The sequence below is a fragment of the Sciurus carolinensis genome, chromosome 3 (genome assembly GCF_902686445.1).
Source record: "Sciurus carolinensis chromosome 3, mSciCar1.2, whole genome shotgun sequence".
Classification (NCBI taxonomy): domain Eukaryota; kingdom Metazoa; phylum Chordata; class Mammalia; order Rodentia; family Sciuridae; genus Sciurus; species Sciurus carolinensis.
Window position 1 is genome coordinate 40790986 of NC_062215.1, and position 16334 is coordinate 40807319.

Sequence of the window (16334 nt, forward strand, 5' to 3'; positions counted from 1 at the left end):
ATTGACTATCTGCTCCATGCCAGGTACTGTGGACTGTTTTTAATCCTCTTGACAAAATTCCAATATGGTGCCAGTCTCTGCTTTCCAAGGAGGAAATTGAGACTCAGAAAGGGAGCTTGGTCAAAGCACAACTAGAAAGGTGGCAGTGGAGATTGATCTGCTCTGATCCTTCTCATGAGGCCAGGCAATGCTTGGGCATGTCTGAGCATATGCATGGTGGTCTGCGAGAATCTTCCATACCCATGTGATGCTTCATCTGGCCACACCTGAACCCTTGGGCCTTGGTACCTCTCTACTTCACCAGGTTTTAAAAAGTGCTTGAGTTCGATTCTGCCCCAACACCAGGCAAACATTGCCACCTGGTGGAAGATAGGATCACTACAGTATCACCATGAGCGGTTGGGAAATGATCCCCATGCACTCATGGAATTCCAGACCAAGGGCAGAAATTATTTTCTTTGAATTCATAAGAGGGATAGGCCTAATAAATTATCACCAATGAAATCAGAGGACTAGTCCAGTCTGGATACTTCCCACAGTGAACCCGGGCTTTTGGGTTGCTCTCTAAGATAACGCTCCAATCTGTTCCACAGTATCCTGCCAAGATATTGTCCAACCTGGGCTTGAATGCCTCCACAGATGGGAAAGGACCCCACCAATAGCAACCCCTACACACATTAAGCCCCAAATGAGCGTCTGACCAGGACAGCAGTTGATGGACACAGACAGGGATACAAATATTCATTCAACATTTACTCTGTATGTCTTTGTTACAAAGTTCTTCCTCCTAGCTCCTTGTAACATCCACTCTTTGCTCTTCGACCTCCAGAAAGTGGTGTTCTTGGGATGGAAGTCTGGCTTTTCCACACAAGGTTACATTGTTCAGGTCTTCCTGGTCTGGTTTGAGCAATGGTAGTCAGAAGTAGGACATAAAGGGCAGGGAGATCTCTGTTTTTATGTTTCTTCCACCTGGCAAGCTCTTCACTCGCCATGGCTAGAATTTTCTTGCCATTCAGATCTCAGTTCAAATGTTGCCTTCTCAGTGCAGCCTTTGCTGACCATTCAGGATCAAAGCATTGGCTGATGGATGCAGGGCAGGCAATCATTCATTCAACACTCACTGGGCTCAGTCACACCCTGCCAACTCCCTGTTGGATACTCCTCAGAGACCTCCTGCTGTCTAAAATTACAGTGCACATTTACAGTCTGCTGTGCCCCAGCTCCCATGCTGACTAAACTCTGCACATCAGGGATTTTGTCTGCCATGTTGGGTGCTGAGTACAGAGTCCCTGGCACAGCAGCCAGCCAAAGCAGATGGTCAGTAAACACTGAATCTGCTTGATGGACCCTCATCAAGACAGGAGTGAGGCAGGGCAGTGTCTCTACTGGGCTATCCAGCAGCAAACCCCAAGACAAGGATCTGAGGATAGCAGCTCAAACCAGGTCACATAAAAGGTGGCAGTTCCATAAGATTACAAAGAAAGTTGTGTATGTGATGGTGCACCCCAGTAATTCCAGCAACTCAGGAGACTAGGGCAATCGCAAGTTTGAGGTCAGCCAGAACAATTTAGTGAGAGCCTGTCTCAAGATTAAAAAAATTTTAAAGGGCTAGGGATAGAGCTTAGAGGTGGGTTCAATCTGTAGTGCTGCAAATAATAAAAATAATAAAATAAAGTGTCCTGTTACACTGGGAGAAGCCTCATCACATTTAGAGTTTACCATGACTCTTTTTGTTGTTGGTGGTGGTGGTAGTGTTGGTGGTGGTGGTGTTGGGGATAGAACCCAGGGCCTCAAACTGATCTGCAGCCCCGGCCCTACCATATTTCTTGCTGGCATCAAGAGGTCACATCATGTGATTGACCTGTAACATCTAGATGTGTGTATACACACTCAAGGATGTTCACACAATGGTGAAAACCACTTAAGGACACATTTCTCAGAAAGTGTCACCATCATTTACCCATTAAGTTCCAAGTTTTCAATTCTGTGAATATAGTAATTATTTCAAAGTTACCATAAGTAGTATCTGTGTTGTTCAATTTTAAGTTTTTATAGGTGTTTCACTTTCTGGACAATGGGACAAAATGGGTTAAGTGATGTGTGACTATAATTTGGGAGGTTGCTCTGGGTTGAATTGTGTCCCTCTTCCAAATTTTTATGTTAAAGTCCCAGCCCCCAAGAACTCAGAATGTGACCGTATTTGGAGATACCTCTTTTCAGAGGTAACAAAATTAAAATGAGTGGGTAGGGTGTGTCCTAATCCAATATGCCTGGTGTTCTTGTACAAAGGGAAAATTGGATCTAGTATACAAAAAGAGGGAAGGTGAGGTGAAGGCACACAGGGAGAAGGTAGCCACCAACAAGCCAAGGAGAAGCAGGTGACAGACCCTTCCTGCACAGGCCAAAGAACCAACCCTGCTGACATCTTAACCTCAGCCTTCCAGCCTCCATAACTGTGAGACAGTAACTTTTATTGTTGAAGTCACCTAGTCTATGGTACATCGTTACAGCAGCCCTTGCAGACTAACACAAGCACCTGAGGCACCTACAGAATAGGCTTTGAGTCCTTTTGACAGGTGAAAAAGTCAAGCCCAGGGATGGGAATGACTTGGTCATGATCACCTGAAACCAGGCCATAATCCCAGGTTTGTAAACTCAAGACTGGGAGTTCAAACCCCCATCCCAAGCCCCCGATGACACCAGCAGCCTGAATGATAGCCCCTAACAGTCACTAGAGTGACCTAGCCTGACTGTAGTCCGCCTGGGGACAGGAATGCACACATGTTCATGCCCATCCCCCAGGCCACATGGGATGAACAGAGGCGGGGTAGGGAGCCTTTGGAACACCTGGGAGCAAGCCTGGGTTTCCTAGACAGAGGACCCCATCAATAGCAATCCATATGTGTCCAGACATCAAGCGCCAAATGAGTGTCTGACCTGGACAGCAGTTGATGGACACAGACAGGGATACAAATATTCATTCAACATTTACTGAGCTCAGTTCTACCAAAACCACACTCAGCTTTAGGGGCTCCATCCCTTCAATGAGCTCAGTGTCCCATGGGTAATATGTGTGCCTATCTAGACAGCAGCAGAAGTATGCTTATTTATGGAATAGAAAGAAGTCTTAGGGCTGTGGGAGGCTGTAGGGAGGTACCTAACCAAGTTAGAGTGTCAGGGAAATCTTCCTGGAGGAGGTGGCCTTGCCAAAGTTTTGAAAGACAAGAAACCATTAACTGACACAGTGAAATGCTATTCCCCCACACTAGATAATGACAGTTTTAAAAAACAGAAAATAAACAGGTCTCCTGTGGTGCATGCCTGTAATCCCAGCAACTCAGGAGGCCGAGGCAGGAGGATGGCAAGTTTGAGGCCAGCCTGGAAGATTAGTGAGAACTTGTCTCAAAATAAAAAAACAAAAAGGGGTCAGGGGCACAGTTCAGTAGAGCACCCCTGCCCTTTTACAATTACAAGTGAAAAAGAAAGAGGGTCTGGGGTTATAGCATAGTGATAGAATGCTTGCCTGGCTGTGTGAGGCACTGGGTTCAATTCTCAGCACCATATATAAATAAAATGAAGATCTATCAACAACTAAAAAATTTTTTTTTAATTTTTTTTTTTTTTTTTAAGAAAGGAAGGGGCTGGGGAGATAGCTCAGTGGGTGGAGTACTTGCCTTGTAAGCACAAGGCCCTGGGTTCGATCCCCAGCACCCCCAAAAAATAAATAAATAAATAAAATAAAAAAGGAAGAAAGAGAAGAAGGAAGAAAGAAGGGAGGGAGGGAAAGTTAGTGTTGATGAGATGTGGAGAAGTTGGAACGATCATAAATTACTGGAGATGTGTAAGATGGCAGCCACCATGGAAAACCACACTGGTTCCTGGAAAAGCTAAGCATAGAGTTACCTTATAACCCAGCAATTCCACTCCTAGGAACATACTCTACAGAACTGAAAACACACATCCACAGAAACACTTGTACATGAATGTTCGTAGTAACATTATCCATAACAGCTTCTAGCCACCCAAATGCCCATGAAGAGATGGATGGATACGCAAAACGTTATACATCCATACAATGGAAAATTATCCAGCTATAGAAAGGAATGAAGTCTTCATCCAAGTTACCACAAAAGGAACTTCGAAAATGTTTTCCCAAACGAAAGAATCAGGACACAAAAGGTCATGAATTGTAGGATTCTGGTCATATGAAAAGTCCAGAACAGGTAAATCTAAAGAGTTGGAAAAAAGATTAGGGGTTGCCAGGGGCTGTCTGGAAGGGGAAGAAGGGCAAGGTTTCCTATTTTGCGGGGGTGGGGGGCGAAATGTTCTGGAACTAGACAGCGGTGGATAAACAACACTGCGACTACCCGAAAAACCACTGACTTGTACCCTTTAAAATGGCTATGCTATGTGAATTTTATTTCCATTAAGAAGGCAAGCAAGCACGAACTGGCAAAGAAAGGGAGGAGGAGCAAATGCAGACGCCTAAAGCCGCAGGATGTCTTCCAGGAATTGCAAACTGTCCAGAGCGGCTGACAAGAGAGAAGGCTGATGTGTGGCGGAGTGCCAGGAAAGGGATTTAGAATTTAATCTGATGCCAGTGGGCAGCGACGGTGGGTCTGAAGCAGGGAAATGGAGTGGCCGGATTTGGAGGCTGGGAAAGGGTGGCTGCCAGGGCGAAGGGGCAGCAGTCTGCAGAGGAGCTGAAGTAGGAATGAGTAGGAGCTGGGCGGTGAGTGGCAGGGCTGGGGCAGAGGAGGCGGGCTGGAGGGGCGGGGCTATGTTTGATGGGCGGGACTAGGGCTGCTGAGTAGGGCCGCGCAGGGCAAGGGCTAGCGAGGGCCCTGAGGAGAGCAGAGGACAGATGTAGGAGGTGGAAAAGAAAGGAGTGAGGCTCCCAGAGGGTTCAGGTTGAGTGACTCAGACCCGAGGGCCCACCAGGGTGGGAAATATCCTGGAGGAAGATGAAAATAGGCCCCTCCCTCCACCCAGACACACACCCCAACCTCCAGTTCCCCCTCATGGCCCACTCCGGGGCCCTCTCCCTTAGTAAATTCTCATTCTCCTACCTCCTGTTTTAGCCTTCCAATATCTTTCGATCCCTTGGACCAATCAAAGTTGCTATAGCTCCCTGGGGCTAGGGCATGAATCCCTCTCAATCCCCCCACCCCCAATATAATTTTTTGCACAGGAGGTTCTTTTTTTTTTTAACTTGGGTCCTAAATGTTTTGCAGATGCCCAGAGAAAATAAAACTATACTCCTTGTTTAAAAAAAAAAAAAAGTAAAAGTCCTGGAGCTGCCCCCGGAGGTTCTGGTTTTGATAGATTCCAGGGGGGCCTGGGAATCTGTCTTCTCAACCAGCGTTCTGCCAGCCTGTCCAGTGTCATGTTGAGGCAGGTAGCCACTGGAACCCACAGCCTTGGCAGAAGTGGAGGAGGAGACCAAAGAGATGAATATGTCAAAATGAACCCCACTACTATGTGCAACTATAATGCACTAATAAAAACATTTTAAAATTCATATGGAGTCCTAACCTCAGAATGTGCTTGGCTTTGACCTTTAAAGAGGTGATTAGATGAAGTCATATAGATTAATCCAATACAACTTGTGCTTTTATAGAGAGAAATTTTGACAGACACATACAGAGAGAAAAACATATGAAGGTACAAGGAGAAGGAGCTGTCTACAGCCAAGGAGAGAGCCCTCAGGAGGAATCAAACCTTCCCACACCTGAGCTCAGATTTCCAGCCTCTACACTCTCTAGACTGTGAGGAAACAAATTTGCTGTCTAAGCCACCCTTTCTGTGGTACTTTGTTACAGTCACACTAGCAAACTGACATAGTAGCAATGCTCTTAAACATTGTAGGCATCACCAAAAACTTAGGGAAAGTCTATGAGGACACACAGAACAAAATCAATAAGCTGAAAAAAAGCATGTTGACGAACTTTGAGTGTCTTTCATCAGTAAATGGAGATATGTCTTATAGAATAATTTTAAGAGTTCAATATAATATGTAAAATGCGAAGTACCTAGTATATAATAAATGTTCACAAATCCTAAAAAAAAATGAAACATGAAATTTGGAAGAAACAGGGACACACAGGAAGAAGAAAACTTCCAAAATTAACAACCTCATTAATATCTTCAGAGAGATAAGAGAAGAGCAATCATAAAACAAGATCAGAACACAATAAAAAAGGAATATTCAGAGAACTGAAGAGTCCATAAAGATGATCTGTTTGCCTGTTCACATATTATAATAATATTAAATATTTTATACATTATTAATTCACACATTAATAATATATAAATTCACATATTTTTAATGTGTGAATTAATAATATGTAAAATATATTTTACTTATGAATATATTGAAAATGAATATTGAAGAAGCTGAAATTGATAGAACTCATGATGTATACAAAAAACACATACAATATATGTTAGATTAAGACATTATGGGAGGCTGGGGCTATAGTTCAGTGGTACAGCACTTGCCTTGCATGTGTGAGGTGATGGGTTAAATTCTCAGCATCACATAAAAAATAAATACACAGAGATATTGTGCTCATATACAACTAAAAAAAATATTTTAAGACATTGTACAGGATTGGGGTTATGGCTCAGTGGTAGATCACTTGACTAGCATGTGTAAGGCCCTGTGTTTGATCCTCTGCACCACATAAAAAGATAAATAAATAAAATACAGGTATTGTGTTCATCTACAACTAAAAAATATATAGTAAAAAAGGACATTATATTTGTGTATATGTAACATATTTACACATAAATACAGCAATTTAGACCACAATATAAAGATTAGAAGATCAAGTTGAAGATATCTCTTAAGAGGAATAAAATGAGATGGAATAAATGAGAATAAAGGGGCTGGGGAGATAGCTCAGTTGGTAAAGTGCTCACCTCACAAGCACAAGGCCCTGGGTTCAATCCCCAGCACGGCAAAAAATAAATAAATAAATAAATGAGAATAAAATGAGATGGAAAATAGAAAATGTAGCAGATCCATACAGGAGGGCCTATATCTGAGTTATAGGAGTTCCAGACAGTGAGAACAGAGAAGATGGAGGGAAGGAAATTATTATAAAATTCAAGAAAACATCCCAGAACTTATTTATAAGATTATACAGATGAAAGGGCTCACTAGCAACCTCATTATCATGAGCACTGAAGACAAAGAGAAGACCCTCCAAGCTCCCAAAGACAGGGAAAAATGTGAAGGGGATATATCCTATACAAAGGAGCAGGAATTAGGCTTCAGACTTCTCACCAGCAGCACTGGAAACTAGAAGATGGTGGAACAAAACCCATAAATGAAACTTCCAACGTTCAATTTTATACCCAGATGAACGACAAATCAAGTAGAAGAGTAGATTGAAGGCAATTTCAGGTCTGAAAAGGCCCAATAAATTTACTTCCATCAAATCTTTTCTTAGAAAGTTTGGAACATGTCCTATAACAAAATGGGGGAAATAAAACCAATAAAGAGGGAAACAGAGGGCACAGAAAACAGGGAGTCCACTTCTAAAGAGACACTGAGTGATCCCAAGGTGACAGATGGTAGAAAACACCTAGAATGACCTAAGCTATGCCCTGGGTAGAAGGTGCAGGCAGACCAGAGTGGAGGATAGCACAAGTCTCAAGAGATTTGAAGAAGTTGAAATTGGTAGAACTCATGATGTCTACAAAAGAAGTGAAAGTAAGTTCAGACAGTTGGTAGAAGGCTTGGGTTTGCATCTGGGATATGTATATCCAACACCCAAACAATTTTAGCTCCAGAAAGATGTTTTACAGATGTTTTAGTCAGCTTTTTTATTACTATGACCAAAAGTCCTGACAAGAACAATGTAGAGGAGGAAAGGTTTATTTGGCTCACGGTTTCAGAGGTCTCAGTCCATAGATGGCTGACTCCATATCTCTGGGCTCAAGTGAGGCAGAACATCCTGGCAGAAGGGTGTGGAGGAGGAAAGCAGCTCAGGACATAGCAACAGGGAAGCAAAAAGAGAGAGCTCCACTCACCAGAGACAAAATATATACCCCAAAGTCACATCCCAACTGCTAAATGCTAACAGTTACCACCCAGGTAATCCATACAGTGCAAGAATCCACTGATTAGTTTAAGGCTTTCATAACCCGATCGTTTCACCTCTGAAAATTCTTGCATTGTCTCACACATGAGCTTTTGGGGGACACCACATATGTAAACCATAACAACAAAGGAGTACAGAAGGGGCTGTTTCATCTCTCTACATAGCTTGGCTCAGTTGCGAGTGGCAGTTAAAATGCACCCTGGATATTAGTTGTGCTGGTTCAGGTCATCCAGGATACGGTTGCTGAAATAGATTTAGGACTTTAAGAATTTTATTGGTGAGTTATGCTTTGAAAGATAAAAGGGGGAAAGCAGACTAAGAATAGATGGTGTCTGTGTTAGCCTGTTTTGTTTTGCTATAACAAAATACCTGAGGCTGGGTAATTTATAAAATAAAGAGGTTTGTTTGACTCACAGTTCTGGAGGTGCAAGAGCATGGTGCCAGCATCTGCTTGCCTCTGGTGAGGACTTCATATGGATGACATCACAGTGATGAACATGTGTGTAGAAGTGGTCAGATGGAGATCCCAGATTAAGACAGGAAGCAAGAGACTAGGGAAGGACTGGGTTTGCTTTTTTTTGGTTGGGAGGTGGTGTATACCACTGAGCCAAATCCCCAGTCCTGGGTTTGTTCTTTTTATAATGACCTACTCTGATAAGAACTAATCCACTCCTGCTGGACCTGACCCATTCCTGTGAAACAGCACTAATCCACTCATGAGGTGGAGCCCACGTGACCCAGGCTCACCTTCCACTAGGTCCTGCATCACTTATCCCACAACCTCAACACAACCACAGTAGGACAAAGCCTCCAGCACATAAACTTCTTGGGAACAAACCACATCCAAACCAGAGCATCGTTGGACTAGGATACAAATTTGAAGAGTCCTGGCCAACCCAATGGGGAACATCAGAGCAGCAACTGTGCATTTCAGGAGTGCCACTTTGGTCCAACAGCCCCAGAACCCAACCATGCTGGACAGTGGCTGGGGGCTCCCCTGGAGGAGCATCACCCCAGTTCCAATGCTGTCCTGGGTCCCAGAGGTACCACAGCCAGAGGCTGAACAAGGAGTACTTCCTTGGAGGGAGAGCCAAGCAGTGCATGACTATGGTTGACTCATTAATCCAGGCCATGACATCATTCTAATGGAGGAAGAGAGCTGGGAAGGCCAGTTAGGTGTGTCAGTTCGGAAAGTCAGTAATACTGAAAGCTAAAATGCCAAGAAGCAGTGAGATGAGCTAGTTACAGTCACGTGTCACTTAGTGGTAGGAACACACTGCGTAGGGCATTGTTAGTCAAGTTCATTGCTGCCAATGTACATGCACCTAGATGGTATGACTTGCTACATACAGAGGCCACATGGGCTGGCTGGCACACTGCTCCTAGGTGATAAACCTGCACAGTATGTTCCTGCACTGAACGCTGTAGCAACTAAAACACAATGGTGTTTAGTGGGTTTTTGGAATCTTAAATATATCTAAACACAGAAATATTAGGCAACCAGAAGTTTTCAGCTCCATTCCAATCTTAAGGGACCACCGTCCATATGTGGTCCTTTATATCACAAAACATCATTGTGCAGCACATGACTGTATCTAGGATAACACTAAAACCTGCTGAAGGCAGTGTCCTCTGGGGAGGGAGGCATTTGGAGGAAGGGAAGAGAGACTCTTTTTTTCCTAATAAAACTTTAGAACTATTGGACCCCTTAAACTATGGGCATGAATCATTTTGAATCAAAAATTAAATTAGAAGACTGGGGTTGTAACTCGATGGTAGAACGTTTGCCTCACACACACGAGGCACTGGGTTCCACCCTCAGCACTGCATTAAAAAAATAAATTAATAGATATATTTTTTTAAAAAAGAAGTTCTGCTTTCCACTGGCTGTGTGACTGTGGATGATCTATTACAAAAATAAATTAAATTAGGGCTGGGGGTGTAGCTCAGTGGTATAGTACTTGCCTAGCACATGCAAGGTCCTGTGTTCCATCCCCAGCACTGCAAAAAATTGATCAATTAATTATTTAATTTAATTAAAAATAGTCAGGACAGGACAATGAGTTTAGTGAAGGGGGAAATGGGGGTGACAAGGTCAGGAAGTCATGTAGGTCCCTGTGGGCCACAAAGATACAGAAAGGAGTGGAGATTTTATTTTAAGGATGATGGGAAATGGTGGTGGGGAAAGGAAGTAGCATGGCCTCCTCACTTTTTTTTTTTTTTTTTTTTTTTTTTTTTGGTACTAGGGATTGAACTCAGGGTCACTCAACCACTGAGGTATATCCCTAGTACTATCTTGTATTTTATTTAGAGACAGGGTCTCACTGAGTTGCTTAGTTCTTCACTTTTTGCTGAGGTTGACTTTGAACCCACGATCCTCTTGTCTCGGCCTCCTGAGCTGCTGGGATTACAGGTGTGCACCACCGCACCTGGCCCAGTCCTTTTAAAAAATACTTTTATTTTGAGACAGGATCTTGCTAAGTTACTGAAGCTGACCTTGAACTAGGGATGCTTCTACCTCAACCTCCTGAGTCTCTGAGTTTCCGGGTGTGAGCTGCGCCTAGTGCCTGCTCACACTTTTAAGCAATGACTTTAGCTTCTGCATGGATTATGGAGAAAATGCAATAATGGGGCGTGAGAGGTGGTGGCAACTGCGTGGGAGACAGTGATGACTGAGGGAACTTGAAAGATCAAACATGGAGGCTGTGAGAGACACCACTGAAACACCACAGCCTTGGGAACCCCGTGGCCACAGGCTCTGCCCACTCTGGCCTACAGATACTTGGGGCTCTGTTTCCTCTTCTTTCTTTCTTACCTGCTTCAGGCTTCAACAGCTTTGGATGCAACCACAACCTGGGGCCTTAAACCTCAGGCCTAGGTCTGGCAGGCCTGGATAACCATGTGCTGCCTTTAACTTGTGTGTCTTATGTTCTACCTTCCCACCCCTGTGTGAAGCCAGAGTCTTGAAAGCCAGAGTCTTGAAAGCCGGAATTCAAGATCTTGAATCTTGAATCATGGTGCAAACCCACAGCAACCACACACCTCACCTTCCTGGGATGGCCCCAGGTTACTGAACCCAAGTCCTGGCCTCGTTATTAACAGTCTCCTTTCACTTCAGAAGTGCCTCATTTGGGAGCTGCATTATGCCCAGGCTTGGCGAACTTCCGTAAGGAGCCAGAGAGTCAATATTCCAGGCTCCGTGGGCCTCATGATCTCTGCCATTACTGCTTGGCCTGCTCTGGTAGCAGGAAGGCAGCCACAGGCAGTACAATCATCCCTCTATATTGGTATCTGTGGGTCCCACATCCACAGATTCAACCAAAGGGGGATCAAAAATATTTTTTAAAAAATTCTAGTGAAAGCCAAGACGTGAAACTTGAATTCTCTGCAAAGTAAGTACTACATTAAATCCCCGTGAATAAAGTGGTATGTAGGCGTAATTTTAGGTATTAAAGTAATCTACAGGGCTGGGGGTGTAGCTCAGGGTTAGAGCACTTGCCTGGCATGCATGAGGCACTGAGTTTGATCTCCAGTACTATTAAAAAAAAAGTAATCTATAGACTATAGATGGTTTTAAATATACAGGAAGATGTGTGTAGGTTATATGCAATTACTATGCCATTTATATAAGGGACTTGAGCATCTTCAGATTTTAATATCCTTGGGGGATCCCGGAACTAATCCCCCATAGGTAGTGTGAACAATCAAATGGGTATGGCCATGTGCCAATAAAACTTTATCCACACACACACAAAAAAAAAAACTTTATCCACAAAATTAGGCTGAGTTTGGTTGGTGGGCCACAGATTATTGATTCCTGAGTTAAATGGTCACTTACTTAACCCTCAATTGGGACTGGGGTAGGAAAAGTTCTAGACCCTTATAAGAATTCTGAGGTCTTGAAAGTCAGGATTTCAGGAGAATTCCTCAATTTCTCCTAAATTCCACAGGCCATCACGAAATCCCTGCTCAGCAGGGTCACAAACCAGATGTGTTCCCTGATTCTCCCCCAGGAAGGACCGTGGTGGCAGTCCCTGGGCTTTACCACACCCCCAAGATCTCTAACAATCTGTCCAGTCTTATCTTACTGGGTCCTTCCGGGAGCCAGATCTTGTATATCCAAGATCACACAACAAGCTGGGAAAGCCAGCCAGTGCAGTGGCGCACGCCTGAAATCCCAGCAACTCAGGAGGCTGAGGCAGGAGGACAGCAAGTTCAAAGCCAGCCTCAGCAATGGTGAGGGGCTAAGCAATTCAGTGAGACCCTGTCTCTAAATAAAATACAAAATAGGGCTGGGATGTGGCTCAGTGGTCAAGTGTCCCTGAGTTCAATCCCAGGGACCCCCCCAAATTGGAGAACACCAAGCTGGGTGGACCCCAACCCAAGTTAGCAGCGTATGAACACATTGAGACAGGTATGGTTGCATACACTTGTAATCCCAGTAACTGGGGATGCTGAGACAGAAGGATCACAAGTTCAAGGGCAGCCTGGGCAACTTAGCAAGACCCTGTCACAAAATTAAAAATAAAAAGAGTTGGGGACATAGCTCAGTGATAGAGCACAGCTGGGTTCTATCCCTAGTACAACACTAAACAAATAAATAACCCGTTATAACATGAAGTTGACAAAACAGTCACACTCTGAGGAACTGAGTGGACATGAATTTTGGGGGGGTTTCACTATGTTGTTAGGCTGGTACCAAACTCTAGGGCTCGGTTGATCCTCCTGCCCCAGCCTCATTACTAGCTGGGACTACAGGTGTGTCACCATACCCTGCAATGTGTGTGTGTGTGTTTATACACTTATATAAATATATAAAAAGAATATATATAAATATTTACATATATATTTATATATATTCTTTCTTGGTACTGAGGATTGAACCCAGGTTGCTCTACCACCGAGCTACATTCCCAGTTCTTTCTATTTTATTTTATTTATTTTTTATTTTTGAGACAGGGTCTCACTAAGTTGCTGAGGCTGGCTTTGAACTTGCAATCCTCCTGTCTCAGCCTCCCCAGACCCTGGGATTATAGGCATGCACCACTGTACCCTACAGTCCCTGTAATTATGACATAAAGAGAATCATACAGTGGGCTGCCTTTTTCAGCCTGATTTATTTCACTCTGCATAATGCATTTGAGATTCACTGATATTTTGCAAATACCATCAGCTAATTCTTTTTTATTGTCAAATAATATTTCTTTGTGTGGATGTACCATATTTCTTGTTCATTCGTCAGTTGATGAACATTTAGGTTGTTTTCAGTGTGGAGCTATTTTAAATGAAACTGCTCTGAGCATAAGTGTGGACATATGTTTTCAGTCCTCTTGGGTAAATACCTAGGAGTGGAATGGTGTATATTTAACTGTAAAAAAAGCACCAGACTGCTCTCCAGAGTGACTGTACCATTTTACATTCTCTCAAGCAGTGCCTGAGAGTCTCCATTGCCCTCTGTCTTCACCAGTGCCTGGAATTATTTGTGTGCTTATGTTTTGGCCATCCCCAGGGGATGTGAAGTGGTGACTCACTGTGATTCTCATTTGCATTTCCCTGAAGATGTGGAGCATCTCTTCTTGAGCTCATTGACCACCTATATCTTCTTGGGAGAAGCGAGGTTCAAATCTTCTGCTCATTTTGGATGAGTTTGTTTATCTTCTTTTTGTTGAGTGGCAAGAATTCTACGTTCTCTTTTGCTGAGCAGGGTATGCAGGCTGGATGGACCAAAGCAGATTGCTCTGTGCAAAGGAAAATGGCGAAGACTGCCACCAACACCTTGTGTCATCCCTGCTTCTTGGAACCCCCAAACTCTTCCTCATGGACCCCCTTTCTTATTGAATCTTTCCATAGTGAAGAACTGTCCTGGCCTTTGACAACCTCGACTCCTGCCCAGGACCCTGCAGACAGCTCTGGATCTCTGCTTCCTTCCACCTTCACCCTCCTGCCACCAGGAATGTTCCTCCCTTGCATCAGTCCCCACCCAAATGTCCCCTTTCTGGATGTTGCTCCCTGAATGTGATAAGCTCTCCTGGCTCCTTGTTCCCTCTTCCAACAGTGGATATGACTGCATCTCATGTGTGGTCTTGCAGCTTCCTGTTACTCACCCATCTCCTTGCCAGATCACTCATGCATCCTTGTGTCCCAAAGCCCAGCTCAGAGCCTAGGACTCAGTAGATGATACTGGGTGGTTATTGAATGATCAGTTTCATGCTGTCGCCCCCACATGGAAGGCCCTCCTTTCCATCTCCCTGTACCCAAAACCTGCCTGTTCTCCTGGGAAAGTCTTTTCCTCCTGACTCCTCCCTTCCCGACCCCAGGGAAGGCTCTCTTCTCTTGTTCCTCACCCCACCCACTCCCTTCTCAATTCAGTGCAAAGAGAAAGTGCAGAAACCTGGTTGTGAAGCCCAACTCCATCATCTACGTGCTGGGGTACCTATGCATGGCTCCCTGCATCTCATCTGCAAACTGTGGGGGCCATGCCCATCACATGCTCCAACACATGGTCTCTTTGCTGTGCCAGATTCACAAATTTGACCCACCTCAGGGCCTTTGCACTTGCTATCCTCTGTGTGTAATCTCCTTCCTTCATTTCTCTGCTCAAGATCACCTCCCTGACAACTCTTGCCTCATAATTCACCTCATTGTTCTGTACCTTTTCCCCCCCACAATGCTAGTGATGGAACCCAGGGTCTTACACATGCTAGGCAAGCACTCTACCACTGAGTTACACTGCCAGCCCTATGCCCTTATTTCGTTCTTTCTCACAGCATCCACCCAGCTTCTCTTGGGTTTTATTTACTTACTTAAACATTGACTCTCACCAGACTGAAGATCCTCAAGGGAGGAAACTGTTCACAGCTGCATCCCCAGAGCCTGACACATAGTTGGCCCTCAACAAATATGCATTGAATGAATAACTGCTGGACTCAGAGAAGGACTAAATCTTGATCTTTTGATCAAGTGTGGTTGTCCTTCACAACCTGCTGTGTTCACAGAGGAGAAAACCAAGGTGCACAACGGTGCAGTGATCCACCCAAGGCCACACAGTCAGAGCAACAGATGCTGGAGCCTGTACCCCTCTCTCTGAGCCCCCTCCTGCCCACTCTGCCTGGGGCCGGCACACAGAGCCACATCACGCAGGCACCCCACAAACACACAGACCACAACTCAAACGCCACATGCACAGAGAGATGCCCACAACGTAGGCTCAGCCAGCCTTGAATAGTCAGAGATTCTGTTCACACACTCCAGAACAAGCACACAGCCTAACACAACTGGAAATTCACACACACTCACAGACACACACACACAATCATATGGCCTAGCTCACTCAGGAATTCCATTTACACATGCACACCCACACACAAGCATGTAGGCCAGTCATGTACCCTACACACCAACACACCTCCTCAGTGTCAGGCCTCGGGGACTAATGGGCCCAGGACTCCAATAGGCCTGTATTGCCATGACAACAGACAGCTCCTGCATCTCCAACTGTGAACACAGCCGGTCAGAGGGAGGGTTGGAGCTAGGCTGTGTGTCACAACTGCAGCAGACCCTCCACTGAGCAGTGGCAGCCGGGTCTCCACACAGACCTCCAGTGCCAGCCTCAGTGGGCACAGAGCTGACCCTCTCAGTTGTATATGGAGCACCCACATGTCTGCTGTGTGCCCAGAACTTCATACCTGTTTTCCTGCTCAGTCCTCATGATGTTCTTGCCAGATGAGTGCTGCCAGGGAACCCATTTTACAGATGATGAAACTGAGACTGAATAAAGATAAGTCTCTTATCTTTCTCAGGGTCCCACAGTAAGGCATCAGCAGGGCTGAAATTCGAATCTGGGTCTGGGTCTGCTGGACCATGAAGGACTCTTTCCCCTACTTTGCCCTGCATCTGAGCTAGGCTGGCTCATTCAGGAGCAGCCTTATCTTCCTCTTGTCTCATCGCTCTGCGCACTTCCTTTCCAGGCAGAAGCAACCAAGTATCAGTTCTTGCATGAGTTGGTTCTGCACTGTGACACTCCCACGGTGGGTAGAGAGATCCCCATGTGAGTGGCATTCAAATGAAGGCTGTCAGCATTATGGAGAAGGACCAAACACCTGGGATGGGGTGGGGAGGATGGACCAGATAGCCCTGCACTCATCTTTGTGATACATATAGAGAGAGCAGTGTGCATGCTGTAATTCCAGCTACTCAGGATGCTAAGGCAAGAGGTAAGAGATA